Source organism: Kogia breviceps, chromosome 8 (assembly GCF_026419965.1).
Source record: "Kogia breviceps isolate mKogBre1 chromosome 8, mKogBre1 haplotype 1, whole genome shotgun sequence".
In the NCBI taxonomy this organism is placed as follows: Eukaryota; Metazoa; Chordata; class Mammalia; order Artiodactyla; family Physeteridae; genus Kogia; species Kogia breviceps.
Window position 1 is genome coordinate 12,539,306 of NC_081317.1, and position 14,811 is coordinate 12,554,116.

General features: G+C 45.4%; 1 protein-coding gene and 1 long non-coding RNA gene across 8 annotated transcripts in view; one reads left to right on the forward strand and one right to left on the reverse strand.

The window, feature by feature from the left end:
- TTLL11 (tubulin tyrosine ligase like 11) overlaps positions 1 to 14,811 on the forward strand; it is a 261,701-nt gene that overhangs the window by 17,918 nt on the left and 228,972 nt on the right. The window lies entirely within an intron of this gene.
- Positions 218 to 2,321, reverse strand: LOC136794646 (uncharacterized). The gene is made up of 2 exons (XR_010841722.1): positions 1,930 to 2,321; positions 218 to 512 (listed from the first exon to the last, which is right to left on the reverse strand). It is a non-coding gene; the product is annotated as an uncharacterized lncRNA (long non-coding RNA).

Here is a 14,811-nt window from a genome sequence, read left to right on the forward strand (position 1 = left end):
ACAAACATCAGATGATTGAAGGATTTTTGTTTTTAAGTTGAAAGTAGGGAATTCCCTGGTGGTCCAGTGATTAGGACTCCGCGCTTCCACTGCAGGACGCCTGGGTTCCATCCCTGGTCAGGGAACTAAGATCCTGCATGTGGTGCGATGTGGCCAAAAAAAAAAATTAAACAGTTGAAAGTAGTCACCAATTATACTTCAGATGGAAAGGTAGAGCTTATTTAGAAATACAGTCTATTTTAGATTTTATTAAATCAGCAAAGTCTTGATAATCTGGTTTTTCAAAGAGGAACAATATATATTGTCCTGTTAAAATGAGACACTTGGCTTCCCTGGTGGCGCAGCGGTTGAGGGTCCGCCTGCCAATGCAGCGGATGGGGGTTCGTGCCCCGGTCCGGGAGGATCCCACGTGCTGCGGAGCGTCTGGGTCCGTGAGCCATGGCCTCTGAGCCTGCGCGTCCGGAGCCTGTGCTCTGCAACGGGAGAGAACACAAGAGTGAGAGGCCTGCGAACTGAAAAAAAAAAAAAAAAAAAAAAGAGACACTTGACTACCACACGCCAGAAAATTCTCATCATAAATATAAAATGGCCCAAACAAAATCACCTGATGATGTTTATTTACCAAACCAGGATATTTCTGAATTCCCGGTTTAAATCAACAAGTACTTTCATTACAATAATATGTAAATATTATAACTAATATTTGTCATCATGAATAATACATTTGTTGTAGAGCAAAATATATAAATGTAAAATATGAAAAGTATTCCAGACATTAAAGACGCCTGCACGTGCACGGCAGCACTGCATCCTTGTGCGTGACTGAAAAGCCGCACGTGGTGGCCTAGGGAGGCCCAGGCTTGGGGGTGCAGAGATAGCTGATGATTCCAACGCGCAGCGCTAAGAGCTCTATTAGAAGTGTGCACGAAGTGTGCTGGGGGCCAGAGGGAAGCAGGCCAGCCGGGAGGTATGGCAAATGCCGGTGTGAGGTGAGTAAGGTGCATGGTCTTTTGGACATATTTCGGCTGTTGGAAGCCTGTAAGCCTTCTTTCTGGGTTCCTGCTGCATCCTGGAGAAATGAGATAGCTGAGTTCCAGATTGGTGAGGTGTTTCTATTTTTAGATGGACCGTGTTGATCTCTCCTCCTGGCGACGTCTTCCGTGTTCAGGTCTCCGCTCTCACAGCATGAATCAGCTTTATTTTATGGCTTGTTAACTTTTCTTTCTTTCCCACCAGATCTCAGATTCAGCTCAAGGGCCATATCCGTCTTGCTCACACTCCAGTGCACAATGCCTGGAATAGTATATAATACGCTTCTGACAGATATTGGCCGAGATGATTTTTTCATTCGTTCCTCAAACATTTTCTGAACGCTAATTTCGTGCCATGGACTCCGCTGTGCCCTGGGCGGGCAAAGAAATGACACCCCGTGGGTCTCTCCCGTCGGGGAGCTACTAATGGCCCAGTGGAGGAAGGGCAGCGTTAAAGGGGGCGTGGGCGCAGCTTCAGAGCCGGTGGGGGCCTCTGAGCCGAGTGTGGAAGGCAGAGGGGGTTGAGCAAGGTTGCGGGGTGTGGCGTCAGGACAAGTATTCAGACAGGGCCAGCAGGCACGGCAGCATGGTGGTAAGCTACAACGCGGGGGGGGGGCTGCAAACCTTCCCTCCGGCTGGAATACAGGATTTGAGGAGAGGAGAGTGAGGGATGCTGTGACCTGAGAGCCCAGTTGTAAAGGTCCTAACTGCACACTGAGAGCTGGGGAGCCACTGGAGGGATTTAAACAGATGTGTGTGTGTGTGTGTGTGTGTGTGTGTGTGTGTGTGTGTGTGTGCGCGCGCGCGCGCTCCTTCCAAGGCAGAGAGACGGAGGCCCAGGGGGAAGCCGAAGGCTCTCTTCACCAAAGCAGTGGGGAGAGATCTGTGGGCTACTTACATCTTCAGAGCCTGGGTACCACGCTGCTATTTAATAAAGGCCTCATTGCTTCATGGGCCATTAAGTAGCCAATGATATATTTCAACCTCATTGAGGAGGAAGACGCAGAGTCAAATCAAATTCAGACCACGTTGAGAAAAAAGAACAAAGCGGCAATTCACATGCACGGCGCTCCTCCTGAGGACAAAGGGAAGGGGACGAACGTCATCCAGGATCCGCCCGCCCGGGGCCAGGCACCGGTTAGAAGCTTCCGCATTGGTTTTCTTGCTTAGAGCCTGTAGCAGCCCCACGTAGAGACGGTGCTGTGCCTTTTGTAGGGGAGGTCCTGGAGTGCCCGGGACGTCGGCCACTTGTAGGTGGCACTGGAATCTCAGCCCTGGTCTGACCTCACCACGCCCGCTCCTCCCATTGCACCTGCCTCCCCGGGCAGGCTTCTCTCCACCAGACAAGCCATGATTCACGTTTGTGCAAAGGACGCATGGTGTGGAGGTCAGCAGCCTGGGCCCGCCGAGCCTCTGCACTGCCCGAAGGCGGGAGCTCGTCTGTTTGCCCCTCCCCCACCCCGGCCCTGGCAGACGCGGCCAGGGGAGGCTGGCGGGTTCTTGCTGCCCCGAGCCGGGTGTCGCTGCCCTTTGCACCCCACCACCCCCCACTGCTCTCCCTTTTGTCCGTCCTTCCCTCTCCTCTGCTTGTCTGGCCCTCCTGGAAAATAGATTAGAACCCATCTTGAGACCTTTGCTGATTAGTAACGAGCAAGTTGATGGAAACTTCCTTGCGATCCCTCCTCAGGGTGTCACATTTAAATGGATGATGGCATCCTGTGCAAGACACGAAGGGCTGAGGTGCCTCTGGAGGGACGATGGGCCGCGGGGTCGATGTTCTCACGTTCATAATCCCCACTCACATCCCGGCAGAGCGTTTAAGGCCCTTGTTCTCTCCCTCCGTTACCCAGTGACCTCACCCTGGCCAGGCCTTCTCCCTGCACCCCACGCCCAGCGCTGCTCCATCCCAACAACCCCAGGCAGTTTGATGCCACCACCCTTTGCTCTCTCTGATCTCTCGGCCTGGAATAGCTCTTGTTCCCCCCACTCCCTGCTGGCGGGATGTGGAGCCCCACTTCAATGTCCAGTCAATTCCGAGCTCCACCGTGAGGTCTCACCCTCCCCGCAGAAGCAGCTGCTTCTTCTTCTGTGTCCTCAGAGCCCTTGGTATGTACAAAATCTGTACAGATTGATTTTCATGGGGGGTAATGATTTGTTTATGGATGCTGAACCCTGAGCAGTTTGAGGACAGAGATAGTGGTGTGTGTGTGTGTGTGTGTGTGTGTGTGTGTGTGTGTGTGTGTGTGTGTGTGTTTCTCTAGAGCCCAGCCCGGAAGAGCATGAGTGAGCCAGCCTTGGCCTCAGCTGCAGAGGGGCAGAGAGACAGAGTACGTGAGGGAGTGAGTCCAGTCCTATGTCTGTCTTGTTTCTGTCCTCCTGTCTCTTGCCAGGAAAATCTGCTTTGATCTGGAGGTCATGCTACCAGGCCTTCTCTGGGGTTGTCCTGTAGGGGGGGCTCTTGCCCTACAGGACGATCCTCTGCCACCCTCTACCCACCCTTCCCATTGCCAGCCTCCCCTGTCTTCGGTCCCGCCACCAGTAAACACTTGTCATGTGCCCTTTGCTTTGCAGTGTCTCTGGCTTTGACTCAAATACTTGGGGGGTCTCCCCGCTGCACAGACAGGGACTGTCCTAGTCATCGCCGGATCCCCAGCCCCTAGATCAGCGCCCGACACTTGTAGCTGCTCAGTGATGGCTGTGGACACACCGTGCTCTCAAAACCCAAAGCACTTGGCTTGGTCTTGGTCTTGGTTTTCTTTATTCGTCGTGTGTTTTTGTTAGACTAGGCTAAACTGCTGTAACAAGCAGACCCAAATACGTAGGGGCTCAACAGAATGGCAGCCTATTTCTCGCCCTTGTAACACCTGGGTAGTTATTCAGTTTGGTGGGGTGACATTTGGAGACTCAGGAGTCTCCAGCCTGTGGCCCTGCCACCCCGTGGGGTCTCTGTATCAACAGCCAGGCCCCAGGAGAGGAAAGAGCGAGGGGGAGCACACATGTCACTTCTGCTCCCATCCCAGTGGGTGGAACTGGGCCACGTGTCACACTTAACTGTCAGAGGAAACCAGAGCTGGACAGTCGTGGTAACAACAGATTTTCTTGGAGAACTATTGCAATTAGGGAAAAGAGTCTTCAGTATGCAACTGGGCTCCATTCCAAATACAGTCAGGACAAGTGGGGATTGGTAGCCAAGGAATTTGATTAGATATTGAGGGAGATCAGATATCAGGGGTGGGGCATTCTTGCTAAACTGCCTTTAGCAGGATTCTTGCTAAAACTGCGATGCAGTGATGAACACAGAAGTCCAAAGGTGGAGGCCTAGTTGGGAAGAGGGTTCAGAGGAGCTTGATGGAAGTTCGGTCAAGGAGAGAGTCTTTGTCGCTGCCAGGGAGACTAGCGTTGTGTCCAGGAAGGAGAGGAACTGGATTTTGGTGAACTTCCCGCGGTCTCTGCCACAGTGCTGTGTAGAAAAAGGATGTGGAGTTTGTTAAAACTCCTGGTTCAAATCCAGGTCTGCTCTTTGCTAGCTGTGAGGGTCTGGATGAGTTACTTAACCCGTCCAAGCTTTGAGCCTCAGTATCCTCAGCTGAATAATGGGGGAGAGTGACCCCACCTTAGAGGATGATTGAGAGAGCATGTAAAGAAAGCCCCAGTGGTACATAAAAGGTGTCCAGTCCTTTGTGACTATTATAACTCTGGTCGTTATTACCTTTGTTGTTACCATGTATCTCAATTTTATTGATTGACTAAAAATTTAATAATGTGCAGCATGGCAAAAAATCTGCATAATATGAAAGTATAAACACAGAAAAATATGTCTTTCACTCATCCCACCTTCATTTCCCTTCCTCAGAAACAACCACCATTAGCAGTTTCTTGATATGTTTCCAGAGATGTGCAAACACAAGCATATGTGTACAAACAGCCTTTTTTATTTACCCAATGCTTTCATATGATACACTCTATTCTACACCTTTTATTTAACAAAATAACTTAGCTATTGCTTCAAATCAGTATATATTGATTTACTGCATCTTTTTTTTTTTTTTTTTTTTTTATGGCTGCATAACATTCTGTAGTAGGAGTGACCCATCATTTCCTTAAGTTCGTGCCACACTGACACTCGTTTAGCTGTTTAGGGGGCTGCTGCCACCATATCCTGGTATCTATCAATATGTCTTTGATATATACATATCCTGGGATAAATCAATATGTCTTTGTGCCCTTGTGTGAGAACAGCTGTAGGATGAAAATCTAGGATTCGTACGTTGCATTTAATTCTCTTCAAAACTAGGATTTAAACTTTGGAAGGTTTTTCACTTGGGTAACTATTGTGGAAAGAAAGATTAGGAATTAGAGACCTCGCTTGTCATGAGAAGGTGAGATAAAATACATTGTTTCTTTATTTTTAAAACCTTTGCCGATCCAGACCCCTGGTCCCCCTTCCCACGGTGCCTTGGATTCCAGATTTTGCAGCAGGAATATTTGGCCGATTTATAAACCAGTGCAAATCGGCGGTTAGCTTCAGAATGTATTTTCCCACAAAAACGAATTGTCCACCAGCTTTCTGAATCCCACACTTGTTAAAGAGGTTAGATTCACCACAGTAGAAACAAAGTCCACTTTGTTTTGTTTGTTTGTTTTTGGGGCTGAGAAGCAAATACTGTGGAGTGCTTTCTCTGTGTTTGATACGTTTTCATAGATGGCCTTATTTAATGCTTACAGAGCTTTGAGGTGAAAAATATTTTCTCTGTTTTCCAGGCAGAGAAAGGGATAGGTTCACAGATGTTAGGTAACTCTCCCAAGGTCATGCAGAACCAAGATTTGAGCTCAAGTCTTGATGACTATACCACTTTGTGGACCTCTCCTTCTTTCTTTTTTTTTTTTTTTCCCTGTACGCGGGCCTCTCACTGCTGTGGCCTCTCCTGTTGTGGTGCACAGGCTCCGGACGCGCAGGCTCAGTGGCCATGGCTCACGGGCCCAGCCGCTCCGCGGCATGTGGGATCTTCCCGGACCGGGGCATGAACCCGTGTCCCCTGCATCAGCAGGCGGACTCTCAACCACTGCGCCACCAGGGGAGCCCGACCTCTCCTTCTTAATTAGGAAATTCAGAACTTCCCTGAATGGCAGAGAAGTTTGACCTGTTGCATAAACATCTGCTGATTAGCAGTGCCTCTTAAAGATGCGGTGGCCTTGCTGAGCTTAGCAGAGAAAGAGGGTCTGTTATGGCCCCAAGTTCGGTATCTGACATGCTTAGAACCTACCTCATTTAATCAGGCAGCTCTCGGGTGACGGTCCAGTGACCACTGTCGACTCTGCTGGTGTCCACCTTTGAATTGTTTCTACCCTCAGTTCTAAGGCAAGATTGCTCTCTGCGTGACCCTGGACTCTGGCTCTGTGATTTGTGTCCTTTGCTGGTGTCCTCCCCGTACCCTTTATCCAGCTTGTCTTCTTACTGTGTTTTCTGTCTCTTAGCAAAGGAAAGTTATTTAAAGCACTTTCTAAACTGCGTGGCATTATTATTTATTTATTTTTAATTTTTACTGAAGTATAGTTGATTTACAATGTTGTGTTTCTGGTGTACAGCAAAGTGATTCAGTTATATATATATACTTTTTCATATTGTTTTCCATTATGGTTTATTACAGGATATTGAATATAGTTCCCTGTGCTATGCAGTAGGACCTTGTTGTTTTATCTATATTTAGTAGTTTGTACCTGCTAATCCCAAACTCCTAATTTATCCTTTCCCCACCCCCTTTCCCCTTTGGTAACCATAAGTTTGTTTTCTATGTCTGTGAGTCTGTTTCTGCTTTGTGAATAAGTTCATTTGTATCGTATTTTAGATTCGACATATAAGTGACATCCTGTGATACCTGTCTTTCTCTGTCTGACTTACTTCACTTAGTATGAGAATCTCTAGATCCATCCATGTTGCTGCAAATGGCATTTGCATGGCATTATTATTACTAATGACCCACAACCCCCATCGCCACCACTTTGCTCCACTTGCCACCACTTTGCTCCCCTCGTTCTCCAGCCTTCAAGCTGGTGTCACCTCACCCTGAAGTCTGCTCTTGTTTTTGGAACCTTGGTTCAGCTCTCCCAGCTCCCAGGAAATCTATTACCTATAAACAAAATTAGCACCTCAAAGCTCCCTCCCACCCCCACTTTTTAAAACATCCAGAGAAACACATTAGAATTCAATCTACATAGACAGGGATGCCCCGTTTTTCCAACATAGCTTAGAATTAGTGCCTTGTGCCTGTGAATCTCTATTTTACTAATTTAGTATATCTTTATTAACTGTTGTTTCCATATTACTACAGTCCTTCTCTTGTTGGGCTATAAATCCACCCTTGTTTTATTATTTATTTATTTATTTTTATTTTTTTTGCGGTTCGTGGGCCTCTCACTGTTGTGGCCTCTCCCGTTGTGGGGCACAGGCTCCGGACGCGCAGGCTCAGCGGCCATGGCTCACGGGCCCAGCTGCTCCGCGGCATGTGGGATCTTCCCGGACCGGGGCACGAACCTGTGTCCCCTGCATCAGGCAGGCGGACTCTCAATCACTGCGCCACCAGGGAAGCCCCGTTTTATTATTTATTAACAAACATTTAAGGGGCTGATCGAGTCAGACCACCACCTCCATTATCTCACACATTCCTCAGAATATCTCCACAGAGAGGGTGTTATTAGCCGCCTATGCAGTTGGGTAAAATGAAGCTCAGAGAGGTTCATCAACTTGTCCATGTTTCATCTAGTAAGTGGTAGGCCTGGGATTTGAACCCAAGTGTTTGGATTCTAAATCCATAACCTCTCCCAGATGAAAGCCAAGGCTTGTAGTTTCTTATTATCTTGTTGCTTCAGTTACTCTATTCAACTCCTTAATTAGTGATGACTCCAAATTAGCAGAATGTTACTGAGGCTTCTGGTGTGGGAATGGGTCTTGTTTTGACCACAGTCACAAAATCTATACTGAGAAGACACTACTTAAATCCAGAATGAGAGACGGTAAAAGTCCACAGAAAATCCGGAAGAGAGGGGGACCATTTTTATGTGACTGGCTAACCGATTGATCTCTAGAGGGTTTTTATTTATTTTTTGTCCATTCCTTTGCTTCTTGAAAGGCTAAATTACTTCAAGGAGCTCCACCCAGTTCTTAAAAATGTCCAGGAGGGACTCCCCTGGTGGCGCAGTGGTTAAGAATCCACCTGCCGGGCTTCCCTGGTGGCGCAGTGGTTGAGAATCCGCCTGCCGATGCAGGGGACACGGGTTCGTGCCCTGGTCCGGGAAGATCCCACGTGCCGCGGAGTGACTGGGCCCGTGAGCCATGGCCGCTAGGCCTGCGCGTCCGGAGCCTGTGCTCTGCAACGGGAGAGGCCACAGCAGTGAGAGGCCCGCATACCAAAAAAAAAAAAAAAAAAAAAAAAGAATCCACCTGCCAATGCAGGGGACACAGGTTCAATCCCTGGTCCGGGAAGATCCCACATGCCGCGGAGCAACTAAGCCTGTGCGCCACAACTACTGAGCCTGCGCGTCACAACTACTGAAGCCCACGCGCCTAGAGCCCGTGCTCTGCAACAAGAGAAGCCACCGCAGTGAGAAGCCTGTGCACCGCAATGAAGAGTAGTCCCCGCTCGCTGCAACTAGAGGAAGCCTGCACACAGCAACGAAGACCCAACGCATCCATAAATAAATAAAGAAAAGAAAAGAAAAAGAAAATGTCCAGGAGATTGCAGTTAAGTAAACTCCCAGCGTGTAGGGTTTTAGGTTTTCCAAAGTCTGAACTGGGCATATCCCAAACCTGTCTGGTCATAAGAAGCACTGGGGCATTTGTTAAACTTTGATTTCCCGGTAAGGGTAGGACCTAGGGAATCTTTATTGTTTTTAACAAGCCCCCTTGGGCCGATTCTTCTGATCAGACTAGCTTGGGAAACACTGAGTATCAGCGCTGAGAATTCGGTCCTCCCTGTGGGCTGTCCCTTTTAGATTTGAAGCACAACTGGTCACATTGCATTACAGTAGGAGGAACAGGAATTCTGAAGTCAGAAAGCACAGGAATCAAAACCCCAATCTGACCACTGATAAATTGTGTTACCTCGGGCACATAACTGAATGTTCCCAGCTCGAGATGTCTGCTGCCACGTCCTCTGCCTGGAACCAGGAAATTGCTTCCCTTTCTCTCCCCACCTCTTCTCGACTCCTTTGTCCTCTTTTTCTTTCTTTCTTTCTTTTTTGTTTTTTGATCTACACATTTTATTTATTTATTTATTTTAAATTTGATTTTTATTGGAGTATAGTTGATTTACAATGTTGTGTTAATGTCTGCTGTACAGCAAAGTGAATCAGTTATACATATACATCTATCCACCCTTTTTTAGGTTCTTTTCCCATATAGGTCATTACAGAGTATTGAGTAGGTCCTTATTAGTTATCTGTTTTATATATAGTAGTGTGTATATGTCAATCCCAATGTGCCATTTAATCCCTCCCCCCCTTTCCATAAGTTTGTTTTCTGCACCTGTGACTCTGTTTCTGTTTTGGAAATAAGTTCATTTGTACCATTTTTTTAGATTCCACACGTAACTGATATTATATAATATCTTTGTCTGACTTAACTTCACTCAGTATGACAATATCTAGGTCCATCTATGTCTGAAAATGGCATTATTTCATTCTTTTTTATGGCTGAGTAATATTCCATTGTATATATGTACCACATCTTCTTTATTTATTCCTCTGTCGATGGACATTTAGGTTGCTTCCATGTCTTGGCTATTGTAAATGGTGCTGCTATGAACATTGGGGTGCACGTAACTTTTTGAATTATGGTTTTCTCTGGATATATGCCTAGGAGTGGGATTGCAGGATCTTATGGTAGTTCTATTTTTCATTTTTCGAGGAACCTCCATACTGTTCTCCATAGTGGCTGTACCAATGTACATTCCCACCAACAGTGTAGGAGGGTTCCCTTTTCTCCACACCCTCTCCAGCATTTATTGTTTGTAGATTTTTTTCTGTGCTGGCCATTTGTCCTCTTATTTTTCAGCTCTCCAGCACATGCCCAGATTCCCCCCATACTGGGTCACTCATAATTATTTTTGTAATCATTTTTAGGTGTCTGGCATTCCCCACTAGACTCTAAGGTTCATGAAAGCAGGAACCATGACTCTCATGTTTATTACTTGTGAATATTATGTTTACTATTTGTCATTTTATTATTATGACTCTCATGTTTATTGTTGCATACCCAACACCTAGCATAGGGTGGTATGAATGACCTCTGAGCTTTGCTTTCCTCTTCTGTAAAAATGGAAGAATATGATCTATCCATTGCGCTATTGGGAGATTAAAACGAAACAGAGCTCATGAGAGCAACTGGCATACGGTAGGCATCTCATAAATGTTGGTTTTTGCCTTCCTTTGGAGAACCCACTTAGGATTCCTGTACTGAATAGAATAGATTATAACCAAGGCTTTAAAGCTGTTTGCTTGACACTCTGTTCTAAAAAGTTTCTAGTATTCTTATTCTTAAGGTTTTAGAATTTAGTCTTCTTTCCCCACCAAGTCCAAAGACTCTTCCGTCAGACTTTTAACTTTGTTCTGGTGACCTGTTTTGAGGTCTCTAATAATTTTACTTGATTTCCTGTGGGTAGCGTATCTTTAAGCTTTCTTTATTCAGTCCAGTGCTGAGAATGAAAATATGATTGTAGATTGAATGAATATTTTTAAAAGACCATGGGTGGTAGAATGGGTTTCAAAGGTAGCTTTATGGAATCTTTTTTTCCTGGAATTCTTTAGAAGGGAATAAGAACACTGACTTGTGAAGATTTCTTCTAATCCTTTGGCTGTGAAATCCAGGCTGATATTATTAGGTGAACCACATTCAGAATTTTATTTTTTTCCCTACCAGTTAGGAATAATTTTCAGATGTATGACTACCTTTCAGATGTAAAGTACAGGAGAAGGACTTGCTATTAATAGGCCTTCCTCCACACACTGGCAAATGGAAGCTGCCCCAGTGCTAGGATGACCAACTGTTCCAGTTTGCCTGGGAGTAAGGGGGATCCAGGGGCGCTGGACTTTCAGTTTAAAATCAGGACAATCCTGGAAAAGCTGGGATGAATTGCTCGGCTGTCCTACTCAGTGCAGAGGAGCTTGCTGGAGGAACTGGAATAACAGTGAAGTAAGCGTTAGCATGTTTCCTGTTGTTTAAAAAAATAGAGGAGTCACAAGAAGTTAAAAGTGTCTTTTAAAAATTTCTGTGAAAGTTTTTGAAAATTAATTTAACTTTTAAAGCCACTAAACTAGATATAGGTGGTCTTAAATAATAGTAGTATTACAAAGTATTAATATTAATAAGTAATAATATTAATAATAATTTAAAACTCAGTGACAGTCATTTAGAAACGGGACTTCCCTGGCGGTCCAGTGGTTAAGAGTCAGCGCTCCCAACCCACGGGGCGTGGGTTTGATCCCTGTTCCAGGGAACTAAGATCCCACATGCCACGCGGTGTGGCCAAAAAATTTTTAAAAATTAAAAAAAGAAAAAAAAGAAATGAATGGTATTGTATTATAAAACCCAATCCTGTCTTTTCTGCACCTGAATGGCTATAGCTTTGAATGGCTACCATTTTCTAGTGTTAATCATTTTCACTTATTTTGTGAATAGTTTATCTTTGAAGTATTTTTTTCTACTTAAATATCAACAGTAGAACTGATATTATCATTGATGAATCTTGAAAACAGGTCAGTTTTGAAAGAAGGGCCTTAACTCACATAAATGAGTTTTATTTAATTCTTATTACATTTATTTAATTTTATTACATTTCTTTAATTTTATTTAATTCACTTAATTCTCACAAGGTAAAATTTAAAATTATTTTAATGTGTTTATGCATATCTTATTCCCTAAAAGCATATAAGTAGCTTTCAAAAGTACTTATAGGGCTTCCCTGGTGGCGCAGTGGTTGAGAGTCCGCCTGCCGATGCAGGGGACATGGGTTCGTGCCCCGGTCCGGGAAGATCCCACATCCTGCGGAGCGGCTGGGCCCGTGAGCCGTGGCCGCTGAGCCTGCGCGTCCGGAGCCTGTGCTCCGCAACGGGAGAGTCCACAACAGTGAGAGGCCCGCGTACAGGAAAAAAAAAAAAAAAAAAAGTACTTATACATTGTTATAAAAATACTTATACATTGTTATAAATTAAAAAAAATTAGGTGAAGAAAATCAGGGCAAAGGAACAATAAAACAATAAAAGTTGTATAATAAGATGAAATCAGGGAAAAGTTAGCATCTAGAAATGCATGATCTAAAGATCTTGCAGTTTTAATGATGGGACAACATCAAAGTTTTAGTTCACAGAACTTTCTGGTTACCAAGGGAAAAAAATGTCCGAAATTTTAAGTCATGGTACGTGTAAGATAAAATAAAAGAGGTTGCTGAAGAGAAGTGCAGCTTTTCCTAACACTGAGGGCTGGGAGGAATTTCCCCAGAGGGCTTTCATAAAGGAGCCCCCATGTGGTTGGCGTGCCTCCAACAGCACCCTTTCATCAATACAGCGTCAAGGTTTTATGAGATAGCGCCCCCCAGTGCACTCTGAAGGTATAACAACCAAGTGCCAATAAGACTGGTTACTACATTTAATACAGTGGTCCTTCTCTGGGGCTGGGCTTCAGTTTCCTGGCAAGCTTTTCAGTATGCAGATTTCTAGGTCCCAGCCCACCTCTGCTAAATCAACAACTCTTTTGAGAAGGTCCTGGATACTCCTGATAGAGAACCACTTTAGAGTTTTTTTTAGAGAGATATTCAAAGAGGAAACCCAGAGTCCAATAAATATTTGAAAAAAATTCAGTTTCACTAGTATAATCATGAAGATGCAAGTTAACACAATGATGAGATACCATTTCACATTGATTAGACTGGCAAACATACTTAGCAGTAGCTAGCAGAGTTGAAAATGTGTATACTCTTTGATCCAAACAATTCCACTTCTAGAGAAATTCTTGTTCATGTACACAAAGAGATACAGTGAGGATTTTTACTGCAGTGTTCTTTGTAATAAGGAAAAATTGGAAAACACCTATTTTCCATCAATGATGCGATGCATAAAGCGATTTATGATGTGGGTTGAACTGTGTCTCCCCACCCCCCAAAAGATATGTCCAAGTCCGAACTGGTATCTGTGAATATGACTTATTTGGAAATAGAGTCTTTGAAAATCTAATTAAGTTAAGGATCTTGAGATGAGATGATCTCGGATTAATGGGGCCTAAATTCAATGATGAGCGTCCTTATAAGAAACAGAAAAGGAAAATACACAGAGACACACAGAGTGAAGCCCATGTGAAGACAGAGAAAGGGTTGGAATGACACATCTGCAAGCCAAGGAACACCAAGCGTTGCCTGCATCCACCAGGAGCGGGAGAGAGGCGTGGTACAGCTGGTCTCTCAGAGTCCTCTGCAGGGGCCAACACTACCAGTGCCTTGTTTATGGACTTCTGGCCACCAGGACTGTAACAGTATAAATTTCTGTTGTTTTAAGCCATGGTGGCCCTAGGAAAATAACAAAATGGAGATCTTCACCCAAACCACAGGGATACCTGGATGAGGGTATAGTTAGAGGTTCTCCCTCAACCAAGAGAACAGAATCATGGAGCTAATAATCTTCCACCGTGCAGTTGAAGCAGTTTTGTCCTGATTTGAGGCTGAAAGAGCCCTTGGAGACCAACTCCCCCCACTTTAAAGATGGGGATGCCGAGAAAGAAGAAGGAACTTGCCCAAGACCCCAGAGTTCCTAAGGGGCAGAACTTGGATTTGAACCCAGGTCTGTCTGACTCCAAAGTTTATGTTCTTTCCGCTTCAGTTGTATCCAGTCCTCTCGCGTGGCAGCAAGGGCTAGAGGAGCGAGCCCAGGTGCTGGAATTGGAAGACTGCGCTAAGCCTTTGCTCTCCCAGGCCCTACCAGCATGGCAGGGAGAAGGGTAACTCCTCTAACCTTCGGATTCCTCTTCCCAGCAGACAGCGAGGCTAACCTTGCTCCCCAGAGCAAGGTTACAAACTCTGGATTGTAAGGCTCAAATAGGATAATATATGTGAAAACGTCTTTAATAACTGTAAATCATTGTACTATTGATACAAGTAGCAGTTAGTACTGTTATCATCTATTCTAGCCTCAGACTAGGAAAGTGAACCTCAGACAGTGGGAAAGACAGAATCCTAAAATAACCCCTAAGGACCTTCCCACGTGTATAATTCTCTGCCCTTTGAGTGTGGGTGGTACCTGTGTCTATGATGAGATATCACTCCCATGATTATGCGACATTACGCTGCAAAAGGGAGATGTCCGTCAGCGGGCCGGACCCAATTAGGCGAGCTCTTTCAAGACGGTTTTCTCTGGCTGGTGGCGGAAGAGGAAGTCAGACAGATGCGATCCGGCTAGTCTGGAAGAAAGCGAACGCCACATTCTGAGCTGCCTATGGGGGTCACTACGGCAAAGGACTGTGGGCCGTCTCCAGCTGCTGAGTGTGGTTCCTGGCTGACAGCTAGACGGAGAATGAGGACATCAGTCCTCCAGTGGCAAGGAGATGAATTCTTCCAGGCAGCGTGGAAGAAGGCCCTGAGCCGAGACAAGAACCAGAACCCTGGCCACACCTTGATTTCAGCCTGTGATGACCTCAGCAGAGGACCCAGCTAAGCCACGGTGGACCTCTGAGCTAATAAATGGCGATGGTCTGAAGTCACTAGGTTTGAGTAATTCTTTAGTGCAGCAATAAAAAACTAGT